This window comes from Anomaloglossus baeobatrachus, chromosome 2 (genome assembly GCF_048569485.1).
Source record: "Anomaloglossus baeobatrachus isolate aAnoBae1 chromosome 2, aAnoBae1.hap1, whole genome shotgun sequence".
NCBI classification, from domain to species: domain Eukaryota; kingdom Metazoa; phylum Chordata; class Amphibia; order Anura; family Aromobatidae; genus Anomaloglossus; species Anomaloglossus baeobatrachus.
In genome coordinates this window covers 214,548,263-214,567,500 of record NC_134354.1, presented here as the reverse complement: position 1 = coordinate 214,567,500, position 19,238 = coordinate 214,548,263, and positions in this window count along the sequence as shown.

Below are 19,238 nucleotides of genomic sequence, written 5' to 3'. Positions count from 1 at the left end.
TCTTTGTGGTCACCACAAAGATGCAGTGTGCGCACATAGCCTAATAGTGCTTATGTTTTCATAGAGGAGACAGCTATTGCCAGACATCTCTTTACCTTTTCTGAAAAAATAGTATCTCGCTCTAAAATTCTGACTGCCCTCTTCCCTCTATGAAATGGATATGACATCAGTATCATATTACAGAACAAACCCTTCCGGTATCACACAGTCCCCATGGTGCCTTACACTGGGCATAACACATGAAAAACTAGTACGCAAAATATGTTTCACCTAAGAAATAATGTAGTGGTCATAAATGGGTTGCTGGTTTCTCCTGTATACGCCTGCCAAAGCTAATAAACTGCTGCGTCACTGTTTGCATCTGTGTGGTTGTTGAGTTGTGTAAACCGGGCTCCGTTATTCTCAGAGTGATAAAGGCTTTCCTGGGTGGGGTAAATTTAACTTTAGGACACAGTGTTCATATTCATGTGTATCCTGTACAAGAAGTGATAGCAAAGACAAGACGCACAATGCTTCTTCACAGGTCACTTAATTACAGTCTGACATATCTGCCTTGGTAAATACTTGCGTTCCTCATAAAACGATAACTCTGATGCCATTCCTACGTTTTCCCTCCTGGAAATGTGTAAATAAAATTAACAGCAGGCAGTCACCTTTGTATCCATCCATATTCACTGTATTGATAAGGAGAATGGTCCCTTCCAGTTCTAAATTTGATTATCAACTTCCGAGAGGAATAGCAGATGAGATACAAGGAAACTTTCCAAGAAAAGAGGGTGAAAAAGAAATAAAGTTCAGTACCTGGCACCAGCCTTAAGGCCCCGTCACACTAAGCAACATCGCTAGCAACATCGCTGCTAACGAACAACTTTTGTGACGTTGCTAGCGATGTCGCTGTGTGTGACATCCAGCAACAACCTGGCCCCTGCTGTGAGGTCGTTGGTTGTTGCTGAATGTCCTGGGCCATTTTTTACTTGTTGCTGTCCCGCTGTGAAGCACAGATCGCTGTGTGTGACAGCGAGACAGCAACAACTAAATGTGCAGGCAGCAGGAGCCGGCTTCTGCGGAGGCTGGTAACCACAGTAAATATCAGGTAACCAAGAAGCCCTGTCCTTGGTTACCCGATATTTACCTTTGTTACCAGCCTCCGCCGCTCTCACTGTCAGTGCCGGCTCCTGCTCAGTGCACATGTAGCTGCAGGACACATCGGGTTAATTAACCCGATGTGTGCTGTAACTAGGAGAGCAAGGAGCCAGCGCTAAGCATTGTGCGCTGCTCCCTGCTCTGTGCACATGTAGCTGCAGCACACATCGGGTAATTAACCCGATGTGTGCTGTAACTAGGAGAGCAGGGAGCCAGTGCTCAGTGTGCGCTGCTCCCTGCTCTCTGCACGTGTAGCTCCGTGTGCTGGTAACCAAGGTAAATATCGGGTTGGTTACCCGATATTTACCTTAGTTACCAAGCGCAGCATCTTCCACGCGGCGCTGGGGGCTGGTCACTGGTTGCTGGTGAGCTCACCAGCAACTCGTGTAGCCACGCTCCAGCGATCCCTGCCAGGTCAGGTTGCTGGTGGGATCGCTGGAGCGTCGCAGTGTGACATCTCACCAGCAACCTCCTAGCAACTTACCAGCGATCCCTATCGTTGTTGGGATCGCTGGTAAGTTGCTTAGTGTGACTGGACCTTTACACACTGTATGGAGCTACAGTCCCTGACAAAAGTTCTGTCACTTATCCATGTTATGTAAATAAAAGCTTATAACCTGACTTTAAATTCATCCATTGGTTTCATAAATTACTCTTTTGAAAGCTGAAACCCTCCTGAATTTGGTTTAGGTTATGAAAATAAAGTTGCTGCAAAGCTGAAATATTGATCATTTAATGAACACAAAATTAAACAGTGTATGGAGCCAGGACACCACAGCTCAGTACCCATTCTCTACTACAGCAGCTCAGCTCCCATTGAACTTAGGGAAGTAGCCTGACAAACAACAGTCAGGACTTGTAGGACAAGGATAATGTGCCGCCCCCGTGCCAGCAGCCAGGCTGCTCGGATCCGGATCCGCAGTGTGGCTCGAGGGATTCTACCGGACCCGGGGGTCGCGCGGACACTTCAAATAAAAAAGGGATGTATTTGTACGGGATTTGCCGTAAGCTGTGTGTGACAACACCCACGGTGTGTGGTGAAATGTGGCACCACCGCTGCTGTTGTTGGGCACCCGGGGGACGATGGGATGGCAGCTGGATGTTAACCCCTCCGTGGGTAGGGATGGATGCCCCAGGGCCCAGTGTCTCTTATGCTGAGGATGGTGACTGTAGGGGCCGGCGCGCCCGGTCAGACCGGGGATGTTAGTTTACTCACGATTAAATGAATCACACAAGTCCAATGGTAAACCAAGGTACTGGTGGCCGGCCGCCGCGGTCGGGTGTATCTGGTCCCACACCCGGGCTGGTGGTCTGTGTCACTTTCCTCTGCACTCTGTGTTTGGTGTGATGGACTTCCCAGTGTGAAACATGGGAGACTGCTCCCGGTCCTTTTTTTGGGAGCCGTGCCCGCTGACGCTGGCTCTTGGGATCTACCGGGCCCTGGCGGATGCCCTATCCCTCACGGTGGGCTGTTGTCTGCTTTTGGGACTTTGGTTGGGACAGGACCTTTAATCCTGCCCTCAATTGGTTAATTAGCTAGGCCGTTGCTTCCAGTCCTGGCTTCAGGGTCCAAGTACCCCCTCTGTGCACGGATTCCGGGTCGGTTCTCCGGTGTCGGTACCGGCGGGCTCAAACCCTGCCCCGGTCCACCTCGGATCTCCGGCAGCCATCTTCCTGTCTCCTAACAGACATGGACCACCGTCTGCCACCTAGCCAGCACGACGGGACTCCAACCTCGATGCCTTTTCTTTCTGTCTCAGCCTTCACTTTCTCCTCCTCGACTACTCCACTCCACTCGAACTACCACCTAGACTTAGCCCTCGACTTCGACTACTGCTTTTCCCGCCCCGAGTTCTCTAGACCCCTTAGGTGGGCGTTCTCCATCCACCTGGTCCCGCCCACTGGTGTGCCTTTCCTACCCTGGGGCGGGTGACTAGGATTTCTGGTCGGCTGTGTGTAACCCTGTGTGGGATGGTGTTATGTGGGGGCCTATACTGTGTGACTACCTGGTTTTGCCAGGGCGCCACGATATCATAAGTCTATTCTGTTCCTAAGAGGTAAGGGTTCCATAGATAAGTAAGGCCCCTTTCACATTATAGTCTGACCTTCATTCAGTAGTCACATTGGGGCTTCTGTGCGAACTCCCCGCAAAACGTGATTCGGATGCATGTGCTGATCGGACCATTGACTATAATGGTACAGATGGAGTCACCATGTGCTTGGTCTTGCACCATTTTGGAGAGTAAACGCTTTCTGGAGGTGGACACTCAGACATAGTAGACTGCGTCTGGGTGTCCGCCTGCAAAAAGTGTATACTCCTGAAAATGGTGCATGACAGAGCACACTGTAACTCTGTCTACACCATTATAGTCAATGGACCCGTCGGCACATGCGTCCCAGACCCGTTTTGTGTTGGTTCTGACAGAAGACCCAACGGGATCACTGAACGGAGGACAGAGCGCAATTTGAAAGGGGCAAAAGCCATTTAAAGAGGCTGTCTGGGACATATATTGATGATCTATTAGTAGAAGGTAGCAGTAGATGGCAGCAGACCAGTGGGGTTGCGGGGTATTGGACCCATACCAATCTGATACTGAGAACACCTATCCTATGGGTCATCAATTTGTATGTCCCGGGCAACCTCTTTTAGCCATAGCCTTCTGCAAGCTCTTTAAACTACTGTCATATGAATTAAACAGAATGAGTCAATCGTTATGAAGTAATACAGTGAATCTATGGGGACTTTGGAGTTTCTGATCCCACCACAGATGCTGGCCTAAGACGGTAGATTTGGACTTATAAATCGGTATTACATAGTTGCCTCAGGAAACCTCACAGTAGTTGTTGTTCCCACAGTTTGGTATTGAAAATAACTTCAGATAACAGTAAACTAACAATTTCTAAAGTAATTAACCTGTAGATTAACAAAAGGCTTTCAAATAAGTATTTTATTAGCAGTAGTAGTCGGCAAGTTGGCCATGCATGTGTGTATTTGAGAAACTATCTTCTATGGAATAGCTTTGTTAGAGCAGCCCTAATTACTTAAAAAATTCTGGGATTCATTCTCCTATCGGAGGGAACAGAAGAGATACACAAATTTGTGAAGAATAACAATCTCTAGGGCTTGCCTGAGTATTCTTTTATTTTACAAACTTCGTGAATATAGGCGTTCTGCCCATAAATTTAGATGGCTCATATATAATTGAAAATAGCATTATTCATAGCTTCATAATAAGTAAAAGACACTCCCTCTATCCATTACTTAACAGTTCCTTGTTCTGAACAGTTCTCGTGTTGTGAGAGCTACCATACCTTGTGAGATTTGGCAGGCCTGAAGACATCAACCCATTCCTTCCTTAGATTGAGTGGACATGCTCCAAGTGGAGTATGGCCAGATGAGGATAGTTAATATTGGAATAGCCCTTACAAGGAAATTGTCAGTCGATTTATGGTGCACCAACCAAAAGCTGCAAAGATTGTAGGCCTGCTGCATGTTTGGAGCCAGGAATATTATTTTCTGAAATGCTCTGTCATTTAGGAGAAATATACTTTGAAGACCATAGTCAGACTTGTTTGGTGCTGCCCTAGCCAGCTGTACCTAGCGTTGCTAAAAGTGATTGACTGGTCTCTATGTACCAGTGATAGAGACCTGTCAATCACCTGCAGGGTCTCTGAGAAGAGCCGGTTAGAGGTGGCTTCAGCATAGTCTGGTTCCCGGCCAGATATTCAAAGTATATTCTCTCTGAAATGCCGAAGTGTTTCAGGAAACAATATACCTAGCTGCAATCGTGCAGCCAAGCTGTAATTCATAATGCACGCAATATTGGCAGCATGAATCACCTGTCGGGTTCTCATTAAATATGACTTAAAAATGCTAAATATTTGAAAGTAACAATAAATGTACTATTTTTTGCAATTGCGTTGCACAGAATGTGAAACAAATATGAGGATTTAACACATAGATCTCTACTTGTCAGAATATATCCTGCCTAGGAAATAATATTAGCATTTTCAGCAAACAGGCTCCTAATCTCCATACACAATTTGCATGAAAATACCGGCATCTTTATTTCAAATCAGAAACAGGACATAGAGATTCACAGCTGCAGCCAAGGATTAGGGGAGTATTCATCACAATGGACCCATTGAAAAGGCACGAGATGCTGTTTGTAACTTGCATTGGTTGTAAGTGTTAAATATGTGTTAGAGAATGTCACATCTTATTGTGTTAGGAAATGTGAAACCCTAGATAGTGATTTATATAAAATACCAATCCCCTTGTTAGCGTTTTTTTGCTTCAAAAACAACATTTCCACATGGTAATAATTTACAGCTAAGGTGGCATGATAGTGATTATCTGCTTAGTTGTCTAAAAGATATGAATAGATTTATCAACTCTGTAAGATAAACCTTGAGTTCTTCTATTTGCAATCTTGTTATCAAGGTTTTTATTCAAAATATATCTCACTGAATGATCTAAACCATGGATCCTAAAGTCCATGCATACATATTAGACTAGTGGGTTTGGTCAACAGTCTAAAGGCGGCGCTACGATTTATCTGACAATATGTCGTCGGGGTCACGGATTCCGTGACCCACATCCGGCACCGTTAGCGATGTTGTTGCGTGTGACACCTACGTGCGACTCCGAATGATCGCAAATAGGTTGAAAATTGTTGATCGTTGACACGTCGTTCACTTTCACAATATTGTTCGTCGTTTGGAACGCAGCAGACATATTGGTACATTTGACACCCTGCAAACGACGAACAACATCCACACGACCGCCTTGGTCAAACAATATATCTCTGAATGATTTTGCGTCGCTTGTGAGATCGTTACGTGTGACCACTAATAAACGACCTATGAGCGATCTCGGCAAATCATAACTACGATCTGGGCGTGTCATATCGCTAATGAGATCGTCAGATAAATCATAGTGTGTAAAGCGGCTTTAATGTTTATGAAGGTCCTGGCAATTTGTTGTCAGAGGAATGAAATGGAATCTGTCACCAGATTTCTCTGCTATAAGCTGTGGCCATCACCAGTACCGTAAGCTCTTATATACAGCATTCCAGAATGCTGTATTTAATAGCTAAGGCCGCTCTATAGAATGTAAAAACCCTCTTTACTATACTTACGTAGGGGGTGGTCCAGTGAGATGGGTGTCGCGGCTCTCAGGGGTACTTTGCACGCTGCGACATCACTACTGCGATATTGTCGGTGTCAAATTGAAAGTGACGCACATCCGGCGCCGGTAACGACATCGCAATGTATAAAGCCTAGATGCACCAATAAATGATCGCAAAAGCGTCTAAAATCGGTGATCTGTGTAGCGTCTGTCATTTTCATAATGTCGCACCAATAGGAGATACGATGTTGTTCCTCGTTCCTGCGGCAGCACACATTGCTGTATGTGAAGCCGCAGGAGCGAGGAACATCTCCTTACCTGCCTCCACCGGCTATGCGAAAGGAAGGAGGTGGGCGGGATGTTTATGTCCCGCTCATTTCCGCCCCTCCACTCCTATTGGCCGCCTGCCGTGTGAAGTCGCTGTGACACCGCACGACCCGTCCCCTTAGGAAGGAGGCAGGTCGCTGGCCAGAGCGACGTCGCAGGGCAGGTAAATGCGTGTGAAGCTGCCATAGCGATAATGTTCACTACGGTAGCTATCACAAGATATCGTATGTGCAATGGGGGCGGATACTATTGCGCTCAGCATCGCTAGTCGATGCTAGTGATGTCGCAACGTGCAAAGTACCCCTCAGTCCGGCGCCTCCTCTATTTCCTCCCATCAACGTCCTTCTTCTCAGCTCTCTGTGGATGACGCATCCTACGTCATGAACACAGAGGCCACCATTGCGCTCCTGCGCACGAGCACTTTTCTCTGACCTTCTGAGGGCAGAGCAAAGTACTGTAATAGGCATGTGCAGGGAAACGTCAAATATCTTTTTTTACTTGTCTTATATATAGACCAATATACAGGAATGAAAGTTTTCTATCATCTTTTCTTGTAAAATCAATATTATCTTCAGTTTTGTATGTTTTATTGTCACTCTGTAAAAGTGGCGTAATACTCTAAGGGCTCATGCACACATTGCGTATTGCACTGTAGCGTAAATGCATGCGTCCTGCGTCCCCTGCACAATCTATGTAGATTGTGCATGATACGTGTGCACGTTGCTTTTATGAACGTAGCGATTTGGGTGCTAAAATTTTTACCCAAATCCGTGCGTTCATAAAAATGAGCATGTCAATTATTCCGTGTGTTCTGGATGTGTCGCGGGCGGCGGGGCGCTGCGCTCGCTAATGCTCGGGTCCGGTGCTGCTGCTTGGTGGCTCGAGCGGTGGGCCGGATCCGGGGACTCGAGCGGCGCTCCTTGCCCATGAGTGAAAGGTGAGGGGGGTCGTTTGGTTTGGGTATTTGGTCCGTGACGCCACCCACGGGTTGTGGTACGGTTGGGCACCACCGCTGCTGGTGACGGGGATCCCGGAAGCGATAGTAGGGAGCAGCTGGGATGTTGTTTTCCCCCCTCCGTGGGTAGGGGTTGGTGATCCCGGGGCCCGGTGAGGTGACGGGGAGGCAGGGTTGGCAAGGTGCAGGGTCGCCTGGACTGCGCAGCGCGGTACCGGATGGCACGGTTGTACTCACTCAGCCACAAATGTACGCAAAGTTTCTGGTAAACCAAACGGCTGGATGGACGGGTCCCGCAGCCGGCTGCTGTGGCTTCTCCCGGACGGTTGGTGGTGGCTGCCTTTCCCTGCACCTTTGTGTATGTTCGGCTCCGATGGCTTCCCACCGGTAACCCGCTCCCCAGCGTATATATGTGCCGGAGGAGCCCTTTTGCCCGCAGGCTCTGGCCCTCGGAACTCTAGCTGTGGCAGTAGCTGTATTTCCTTCTACTGGTTGGACGGTTGCCTTCTATCGGGTCTTGGCTGCTAGGAAACCCCTGGGGTTCCGGTGACTGACGGATTTGACCTTTAACGGCGACTCCAAGCCTGGTCGGGGTCCGCAGGCCCTGCCTGTGTGTGCTGGCTTCACTTCGCTCCCCAGTTCGGTACCGGCGGGCCACCGCCCGACCCCGGTCCTACGGTTCCGCGTTGATTCGCCTCTCCTGCAGACGGCCACCACCGTCTGCCAACCTTGCTCTTAGTGCCCGGGCCACACACCCGGACACCATCAGTTTACTCCTCCACTACTCTTCACTCCTCACACTTGCACTTCCCTAACTGAACTAACTTCCTTTTCCCGCCTCCAGGACTGTGAACTCCTCAGTGGGTGGGGCCAACCGCCTGGCTCCACCCCACCTGGTGTGGACATCAGCCCCTGGAGGGAGGCAACAAGGATTTTGTGTCTGGCTGATGTGCCTGTCTCGGGGTAGGGGGTGTGTTCTGCAGTACCTGTGACAACCTGGCTAGTCCAGGGCACCACAGATGCAGCTCCCGCTTTGTCTATGGTGGGGGCAGCAGCCATAGCACATCACATCAGCTTTTTTTAACAAAAAACTGCAACCATTATGCAGTGTTTCTGCAGCGATTTGATGCGCACATGTGCTGTCAAATCGCTGCAGAATATTCAGAAGTTACGTACGCATGAGCCCTAACATTGTTCCCAGTTGCAACCTGGGAGTCAGAGTGTGTCCAGGTGTCTTCCCCATGCTATTCCCATTCCATTTCAGTGCTATTTCCATCCAGTGCAGTAATTTTCCTGCCCCCCTCCGAGTCCTCCTGTGAGGGGCTGCCGGAAAAATTCTTGCCTTTCCATTGACTTCCATTATACTCATTACACAAGTCGAGCCCATTTGAGTGTCCGACTTGCTCGATTCAAGTAGCAAGCACTAGAGTAGTTCAGCCTTCACCCATCACTATTGATGTCCCATCCTGGAACTAGGTAAAATACTGAAGAAAAAGTTTAAAAAAATTGTAAAAATATAAAAATCACAAAATATAGAACAAAAACCTGAAAAAAAAAATGTATACCAATAACTGTATGTATATATATATATATATATATATAACAAAAATCAACAAAAAAAAGTACACATATTTGGTATTGCCGAGTTTAGAATGACATCCCCAATAAAACTGTCACACTAGTTAACCCCTTCAGTGAACAGCGTTTCATCATACCAACGAAAGAGCGTGGAATAAAACGCAATCAAAAAGTTGCAAATAAATAAAAATGAAATCACTGAAATCTTCCAAAATGAAGTTTTTGTCCCACAAAAAAAAGCCCCCACTCAGCTCCATCTGTAGAAAAATAAAAAAGCTATAGCTCCGAGAACATAGAGATGCAAAAGCCATTATTTGTATTATAAAATAGTTTTTAGGCCCTGTGCGCACACTGCGTTTATCCCGCGGTTTTGGTGAGTTTTTTTACCGCAGGTGCGGTAATCTTCAACTCCCAGAAGTTTCTCAAGACATTTTCTTGAGAAAAATCATTTTTCTAGTGCGCACATAGCCTTATTCTTCAGGTCAGTACGATTGCAGCGATACCACTTTATGTCTTTTTTCTTATGTTTTGCCTCTTTTACACAATAGTTCACTTATTAATTTTAACACACAGTGAGCTGTATAAATAAAACCCTCAAAAACAATTCCTGATTTGCTCTTTTATGTTCGTTCAGCCTCACAAAAAGTGGAATTAAAAACGACCCAAAACATTATGTGCCCAAAAATGGTACCAATAGAAATGAGGCAGATGGCGTGACCTTGGACTCTCTCTGTCCTATGATCTGACAGGGTCCATCTCTTCAGTGAGATGTATAAAAGCACGGTTGACCACATACCGTATTTGTGCACTCCAAGAAAGGGCAACACTGAAAAGGCTACATTCACATGTCCTGTAATAATTCATTAGAATGGATCCTGCAGAGATCCATTGACAAAATGATGTCTGCCGGATCCGTTTTGTTAACATGGGAGACTATGGAGAACGGATGAATACTTATTACTATTTATCTTCCATTTGAAACAGATCATGTAAAAAAAAAAATGGTACAGTTACAAATGCCAGAATAAAAGATGACTAAATAGCAATCCGTTAATACGGTAGATCCATTCTCCCCAGACTCCAATGTTAAAACAAACGGATCAGTCAGGTATCAGTATTTAACAACAGGCAAAAAAAAGTTGTGTTTCAGAACTTTTTTCCCAAGAGATCTCTGCAGGATCCATTCTAATAGATAATTACTGTACATGTGAACTCAGTCTAACTCTGCTGCCTCATTATAGTGAATGGATCCCTCAAGGGTTTCATCTGAATCCCTTCATTCAGAGATTTAGATAGAAACCCCGATGTAAGAGCCCTATGCGTGTTTCGATTCGATGTGTTGTCTTTTTCCATGTAGAAAGTGAAAGTGGAAAGTTTTTCCAGTGGAAAAAGACTACACGTCGAAACGAGCATAGGGCTCGTGGACTGGGCACATTTTGGCCAAGTAATGTTTACTTAGTTTATTTATCCATTTTCACTTAACCTCCTTGCTGGGATTTTTTCTATGCATCAGCATATTTACCAGCTTAATAGATGAAACGGGGTCCTTGTGGTTTCCACTACCTACAGATACACTATCTATTTGACTATTATTTGATAGTTTGGTGCCTGCGAGGTCCCTGTAATTTCATTGAGATTTATCATTATGTTGATCGTTATGGTACTGTTCATCTACATAGCCTGGGAGGTTTTATGAACATATTGGTTGTTTGATCACCCTGTTTACTATATCCACTTGGAGACTTAGGCGGGCTTTGCACACTACGACATCGCAGGTGCGATATCGGTGGGGTCAAATTGAAAATTACGTACTTCCGGCATCGCATGCGACATCGTAGTGTGTAAAGGCTCGATGATACGATTAATGAGCGCAAAAGCGTCGCACTCGTATCATCGGTGCAGCGTCGGCGTAATCCATAATTACGCTGACGCGATGGTCCGATGTTGTTCCTCGCTCCTGCGGCAGCACACATCGCTGTGTGTGAAGCCGCAGGAGCGAGGAACATCTCCTACCGGCGTCACCGCGGCTTCCGTAGAATATGTGGAAGGAAGGAGGTGGGCGGGATGTTTACATCCCACTCATCTCCGCCCCTCCGCTCCGATTGGCCGCCTGCCGTGTGACGTCGCAGTGACGCCGCACGACCCGCCCCCTTAATAAGGAGGCGGGTCGCCGGCCAGAGCGACGGTCGCAGGGCAGGTGAGTGCATGTGAAGCTGGCGTAGCGATAATTTTCGCTACGCCAGCTTTCACAAGATATTGTACCTGCGACGGGGGCGGGGACTATCGCGTTCGACATCGCAGCATCGGCTTGCGATGTCGCAACGTGCAAAGCCCGCCTTATACTTCTATGTATTTTGGGTTCCTGCTTTAAGATTTGACCTTGTCATTGATTGTGAATTAAAATTATTTCAATTGTCATCATATTTGCCTGTCCATGTATGTGTCTTCATGTCCTCATTTTCTCTGCTATTATCATGTTCAAAAAAAGAAAAACATTTTTTTTAATGCATTAATAATATAAAATTATTTTATCTTCAATACTTTTTTTGTGCAAATTCTTTATATGATTTCTAATTGTTTAGCGCTCACGCAGGCTCATAAACTGTGTCTTGGCCGATAGCCTTGATTTGACCTTCTTGTGAGCAAGGTTTTGATCTAGTTATTACAGTGACAGATTTGCCATTTTTACTCAGCAACATGACCGGCTGAGGGAGGATTCTCCGGTCATGATGTCTGTGTAACCAAACCCCCTTATCCTCTAAAATTAAACACACGGACTGCATGCGACTTGGTTCAAATGGCCACAGCAGCCTTTTTATTGCCTATTGTTTTACAGACTAGTACCTTAGGGACGCCGTCCAACGGGCGACCCAAAACAACCACATAACGGTAACAATAGACAATAACATTTACAATACCCCCCGGGGTAGGCCCAGTCCACTACTACTACTCCCCCTGTCCCCGGCCGCAACACACCGACCCAGAGACGAGGTGCCAATCACCCACGGATTGACCCCCACACTTTGGCAGAACCCCGTGCCTGCCACATCCCGGAAACCGAGAGCCACCATACCAAGACAATGACTCCCGGTCCAGCCACCAATCACTTCCAAACCTCTGGACCAGACCTACCCCCACCGCTACTGTGACAAAAGGTATCCCAACTACCCAAAAACATCTCCCACATGACAACACAAAGGGAGGGTGGGCGGGGATCGTTCGGCGTCCGGAAACAGAAGAGGAGGTAACTCCTTCCTCTCCCAGCTAACCCTTTCCCTGCTCCTCCTCTTCCTCCCCGGCTAAAACCATCCCCCAAAGCCATATTAGGCATATACCACTGTCCCTATTAACCCATCACTCCCTACCTCCCCCTTGGTCATGTCGCCCCTCCCCCCAAGTGGGTCCGTGGCTTTCTTGACCAGCTGAGGGAGGATTCTCCGGTCATGATGTCTGTGTAACCAAACCCCCTTATCCTCTAAAATTAAACACACGGACTGCATGCGACTTGGTTCAAATGGCCACAGCAGCCTTTTTATTGCCTATTGTTTTACAGACTAGTACCTTAGGGACGCCGTCCAACGGGCGACCCAAAACAACCACATAACGGTAACAATAGACAATAACATTTACAATACCCCCCGGGGTAGGCCCAGTCCACTACTACTACTCCCCCTGTCCCCGGCCGCAACACACCGACCCAGAGACGAGGTGCCAATCACCCACGGATTGACCCCCACACTTTGGCAGAACCCCGTGCCTGCCACATCCCGGAAACCGAGAGCCACCATACCAAGACAATGACTCCCGGTCCAGCCACCAATCACTTCCAAACCTCTGGACCAGACCTACCCCCACCGCCACAGGACAGACCACGTGACACCTTACGTGGCCTGGACCCGCCACACACCAAAAGCACGCTCCACACCATCCTGCAGACCCAACGCCCATAAATCCAGACCGACCTCGTTGAGGTGCACACCATCACCCCTCCGAAATCGCCAATCAGCCGGCTCCAAATCCCTGTGCCGTACCACAATCCCACCATTCCTGGTCACAAACCTAGCCACTACCCTATTCACCTGGGCCCTGGCCTTATTAACCTTCTCCACCGACCGAGCCCCTCTCCATGCCAACCTGGTCACTATGTCAGACCATACGACCAGCAAACCAGGATACCGCTTCCACAACTGCAGTAAATCAATCTTTATGTCTCGGATCAAATCCCGCGACGCCCTGGCACCAAGATCATTACCCCCCACATGCAATACCAGCACATCCGGGGGCCGCTCAACTTTACAATGGAAACGAAATTCCGGGACCACCCTGCCCCACTCCATGCCCCGAACTCCGATCCATCGAACAGTCGCCTGCACACGATCCAAACCCAGCTGTCGACCATTCGGGCGGACCTCCGCCCGACGGGCACCCCAAAATACGAAGGAGTGCCCCAAGATCCAGATCAGGCACTTCCCTATAACAAATAAAACAAAACGAAAATATCAAAACCAATAACAGCACAACCACCAACACATCAAAAAACACCCCTTTCCTCAAACCTTCCGCACGTAACCAAAGTCCCATGATGCTACAACAACTGCGGTCTCACATACCGCCGAAAACAAGAAGATTCCCATCTACCAATACGCTTTACCACCTCATCTCCAAGCCCCCAACGGGCTGCCTCCGTTGCTGCACCAATTCGGAATGAATGCGACCCGAATTCCTCCGGGCGCTCCCCCGCGTTACGTAGACTTAGCCGCAGCACCGCCACAAACTGAAACCTCGACAAAAACGACCCATTCAAATGCCGCAACAACGGGCCAAGTAAGCCTCCCCTCACGGCCATAAATCTCTCGACTAAACGCACAGGGCACAATTCCTCTCCTGGAACCGCATATAACACCACCAATCTACCACGGCCCAGCTGATCCATTTTTGACCGGCGAATCCGGCACTCCACCTGACTACTGCTCACTTGCACGTCCTCAAACATCAAACCACCACCCGTCACCCTGGACGGGCTCACCAGCTCGCCTATCCGGAACGCCCCATAAAAAGCGAGACCGAAAGCCGTTGTAAATAGAACCGTCTCGTACACAGACTCACAAATGCCGCTCAGGCCACCCACCATCCGTCTCAACAAACCAAACGATACAGGGCGCCTCTTGTCCCTCTCCCGTACGCCACGGCGAAAGCCCCGCAAAGCCTGACGAACCCGAAAATCCTGTGAAACATCACGCTCCCCTCTCATTTTTAACCAAAATGCCACTGCCGACACCCGATGTGCCACAGCCGATGCCGATCGCCCGGCTGAAAAATCCGTACTCACCAATGACAACAAAGCCACCAAGTAATCCACGCTTTCCCCACCAAACATCAGACGCAACAACTCCTCCCATTCAGCCCACACCTTAGCATACCGGCACCAAGTCACCTCGGTCACCGAGTTCCGAATCAAGTCTGAGATCACCGCCTCACCAGATGCCACAAATCCTCGGGGCACTCCACTCCAACTTCGTCCGCCCACGGCAACAGCGCCCGAAACCTGCTGAACTGAAAACGAGACAAAGCATCAGCCACCTCGTTGTCAACACCCGGAACGTGCCTTGCCACTACCTGCACATTCAACTGCAGACATCTCAACACTAAATGCCGCAAATACACCACCACCGGCTCCGACTTAGCAGACAAGTTGTTAATCGCGTGCACCACCGCCTGGTTATCACAATGAAAACACACTTTCCTTCCGGCAAAGTGCGACCCCCATAGCTCCACTGCCACTACAATGGGGAATAGCTCTAACAGAGCCAAATTCCTAACCAAGCCGCTCTCCCGCCACGCCTGTGGCCACTGCCCGACACACCAATGACCTCTGAAGACAGCCCCAAACCCGGCCGACCCCGCCGCATCCGTAAACAGCTGCAACGCCCCGTTAGACGCCACCCTCTCCATCACCAGCGTCCGGCCGTTGAAATGCTGCAAAAATTGATCCCATACTTCCAAATCGTCCCTGATCGCCTTTGTGATCCGCACAAAATGCGCCGGCAACCGTACCCCGGCCGTCGCCGTCGCCAAACGCCTCGCAAACACTCTCCCCATTGGCACAATTCTGCAAGCAAAATTCAATTTTCCAAGCAAAGACTGCACCGCCTTAAGCCGCACCTTCTTCGCCGCTTTTACCCCTGACACTGCGGACCTCAAATCACGGACCTTCTCCGCCGGCAACCTGCATTCCATAGCAATGGTGTCAATTTCAATTCCCAGAAAACACATCACCGGCGCCGGGCCTTCCGTCTTATCCGGCGCCAAAGGAATCCCGAAACTGGCCGCAACTTTTTGCAACGCAAATAGCAAACCCGCACAAACCATCGAACCCGCCGGCCCGACACACAGGAAATCATCCAAGTAATGAATGATGGACGTAAGCCCGGACACGTCCCGAACCACCCACTCAACAAACGAACTAAATGCCTCAAAGTACGAACACGAAATGGAACAGCCCATTGGCAAACAACGATCAACATAATAACTGCCATCCCACCAGCAACCCAACAAATGCTGACTATCTGGATGAACCGGTAACAACCGAAACGCTGCTTCCACATCCGCCTTTGCCATCAATGCACCCCGCCCCGCCGCCCTAACCAGGTCCAACGCCTTATCGAACGACACATAATATACCGCCGACAACTCCGGCGCAATGCCATCATTCACCGATAACCCTTCCGGGTAAGACAAATGATGAATCAGCCGAAATTTATTCCGCTCCTTCTTTGGTACCACCCCCAACGGTGACACCACCAAATTCCCGCACGGCGGGGCGACATAAGGGCCGCCCATCCTGCCCAAAGCCACCTCCCTTTCCAGCTTCTCATCCACCACTTCCGGGTGATCCCGAGCGGAACGCAAATTACGATACGGCGGAACCGATGCATTAACAACCGACGGAATATGAAAACCATCCGAAAAACCAGAACTTAACAACGCCGCCGCCTCCTTGTCCGGATACCTATTTAAAAACGGAACCATCACTTCTACCTTCACCGGCGTCGTCCCTCTTACCAGCCCCATCACCAGCCTTTCCTTTTCCTTTTTTAAAACATTTGGACAAGCTATGTCCCCCCCCACATCCGGAGCATTCATGCTTAAAACGGCACGCCGCTCCAAACCTGCACTGCCCTTCATTGTACTGCCAACACAAACCTTTCTTGAAACTTGCCGGGGACCCGGCCCCCCCCCGAACCCCCGGCGCCCCCCCGAAAGGGCTGAGCCGGTGCCGACATCAATCGCATCCATAAGGAAATATCCTTATGGTCCCAACGCATATCTGGCCGCAATGCCTTCCGCTGCCTAAATTGCTCGTCGTAGCGCAGCCACGCCAGTCCGCCATAAACTCGATAAGCCTCCCCTATCGCATCCATGTAGCCGAACAAAGCCGAACAATGCTCCGGCTCCTTCTCCCCGACCACGCTCGCCAAAATCGCAAATGCCTGTAGCCAGTTGGCAAAAGTCCGAGGAATAAGCCTATAACGGCGTTTTTCCTCCTCGTCCTTCTCCTTTTTGGAATCACTCGGCTTAACCCTATCCAAATTAAATTTCTCCAGGGGAAGCAGAGAAAATATCTCCACATATTCCCCTTTCCAAATTTTTTCCCGCACCTCCTTCTTTAAATGGGCCCCCAGCGGGCCCTCAAAACAAACATAAACTTCGCTTTTAGCCCTATCATCTAAGCGCACCACCTCATCCTCCTTCTCCTTTTCCTTCTCCTTTTCCTTCTCCTTTTCCTTCTCCTTTCCCCCCCCCGTCTCACTCCCCCCTTCGCCCCCCCCTCTACTCGCACCCGCTCCGTCACCCCCCGTCGCCGCCGAGGCCCCTAAACCGGCTGCACCCACCCACGCCGCCACCGGCGCCTGGGCCCCCTCCCCCCCCGCTCCCGAAGCCGCCGCCAGCCCCTGCAACAGCCCCAACAATTGACTCCACACTGCGAAACCAGCGGGCGCTGCCGTAGCCGCAGCCGCCCCCCCCCCCGAAGCCCCCCGCCAGCGCAGCCCCTGCCGCCTCCGCGGCCGTCTCACCCGACCGCCGCTCGGCGTCTCCCGAGACCGCCGCCTCGCTGTCCTCCGTCTGTCGTCCATCCGACTCCTCCGAACCGAAAGCCTCTTCCCCCTCCTCGCCGCTGGCCTCATCTTCCATCCGACATCCGGGGGGCGCCGCCGCAGCACCCCCCCCACCACGGCCGCCAGACAGGGCCGCCGCGTGGGCAGAGTCATCCCCGCTCCATCTCTTGCCCCGGGGTGACAACCCAGGAGACCGTCCTGTCCCCCGCGCCGGCACCCCGGGCCTCGACCTCTTGCGCCCGCCCCCCTGCCGACTGCAAGGGGCCTCTGGGCGCGGACGACCAGACGCCCGGCTCCGGATCTCAGCCGTCGTCGCCTCTGGCCCTCCTGGGCTATTGCAGGCCTCCATCCGCCGAGTCCTCCCGCTCCCACGGGAGACTGCCACATCCGGGGGCTGCACAGCGGTACTGAGTGACCCGGCGGTTGCCGCAGGGCTCCCGCCGTCACTCCTTCTCTCAGCCGCACCGGGGTCAGGCACCGCAGACCCCCCCCCTGCGCCGGACCTACCGCCACGTGCAGCCCCGCGGTCCCCCCGCCGACTGCAGGGGGATCTGCTGGCCTCTCTCCTGCGCCGAGCGCGCTCCCGGCCTGGAGCCGCTGCAGTCTCAGTAACTCCAGCCCGGAGGCCGGGACCGGAAGCAGGCCCCGTGCTGGCCACTCCCACCTCCCGACCGCCGCGGCTGGAACGAAGATTCCTCCCGCCGGCCTCTGCAGCAGCCAGACGCTGCTGCTGCGCTGCACTCTGCGGAGGGTCCCTGGAGGGGCTCTTACATCTCCTCCTCGCCCCCCCCGCGCCCGGGGAATACCTGCGGGGGGGCCGCGACTGGCGCCCGCCGCTGCTGGGGGGACGAGGGGCAAGCGCCGACGGGTTAACCCCGGCAGCCCTGATGTGGGTCTGCACTGCCAGGGGCCCGTGCGCTGCGACCGCTGCCTGAATCAGACGCTGGAGCTCCTGAAGATCTGCCATGGAGGTGCACGTGCAGATCGTTCGGCGTCCGGAAACAGAAGAGGAGGTAACTCCTTCCTCTCCCAGCTAACCCTTTCCCTGCTCCTCCTCTTCCTCCCCGGCTAAAACCATCCCCCAAAGCCATATTAGGCATATACCACTGTCCCTATTAACCCATCACTCCCTACCTCCCCCTTGGTCATGTCGCCCCTCCCCCCAAGTGGGTCCGTGGCTTTCTTTCATTTCTCCCTGTTACTGGAAAATACCCATGGCTTAAAAATTGTTCCTACATCGCTAGATAAATTCCTAAAGGGGTGTATTTCCAAAATGGGGTCATTTGAGGGGGGATTCTGCTCTTCTGGCACTTAGGGGCTCTGTATATTGAGCCCGCAATCTATTGTTTCTATCTAAAATATGTACTCCGGGGTTCAAATAGTACTCCTTCCCTCCTGAGTCTTGCCATGTGGCTAAGCACTATTGCACAACCATGTGTGAGGTATTGCCATGTTCAGCAGAAATTGTGACAAATGTTGGTGCCATTATTATCCATTTCCCTGAGTATAAATGTAAATCTGGGTCTAAAACAAAATATTTGTGGTAAAAATATAATTATTTTTTCTTCACAGCGCAATGGTATAAAGTTCTGTGACACATCTGGGGTGTCAATATGCTCACTGTCATTTGTAAAATGGGGTCACTTATGGGAGGAGGGGGGTTCTGTTGTTCTGGTACCTCAGGGGCTTGGCCAATGTGATATGGTGTCAAGCTCCCGGGATCCCGGCGCTGCCCGTCACTCACGGATCTGGTCCCCGGGCACTCTGACCATGGATGCTGCTCCCGCTCTCCCTCCTGTGCGTCCTATGTGCTCCCTACCCATTGGTCCCGGCGTCCCGCTGCGGTCCGGGACTCTGTTTCTGGCTCCCCTGCATCTCCTCCACCTTCTTGTCTGTGTCCTGTACTGAATTCTGGAGCTCGGGCCTCGCGCATGCGCACTAGGGCGCAGACGCGCACACTCACCTCTTCTTAAAGGGCCAGCGTCGC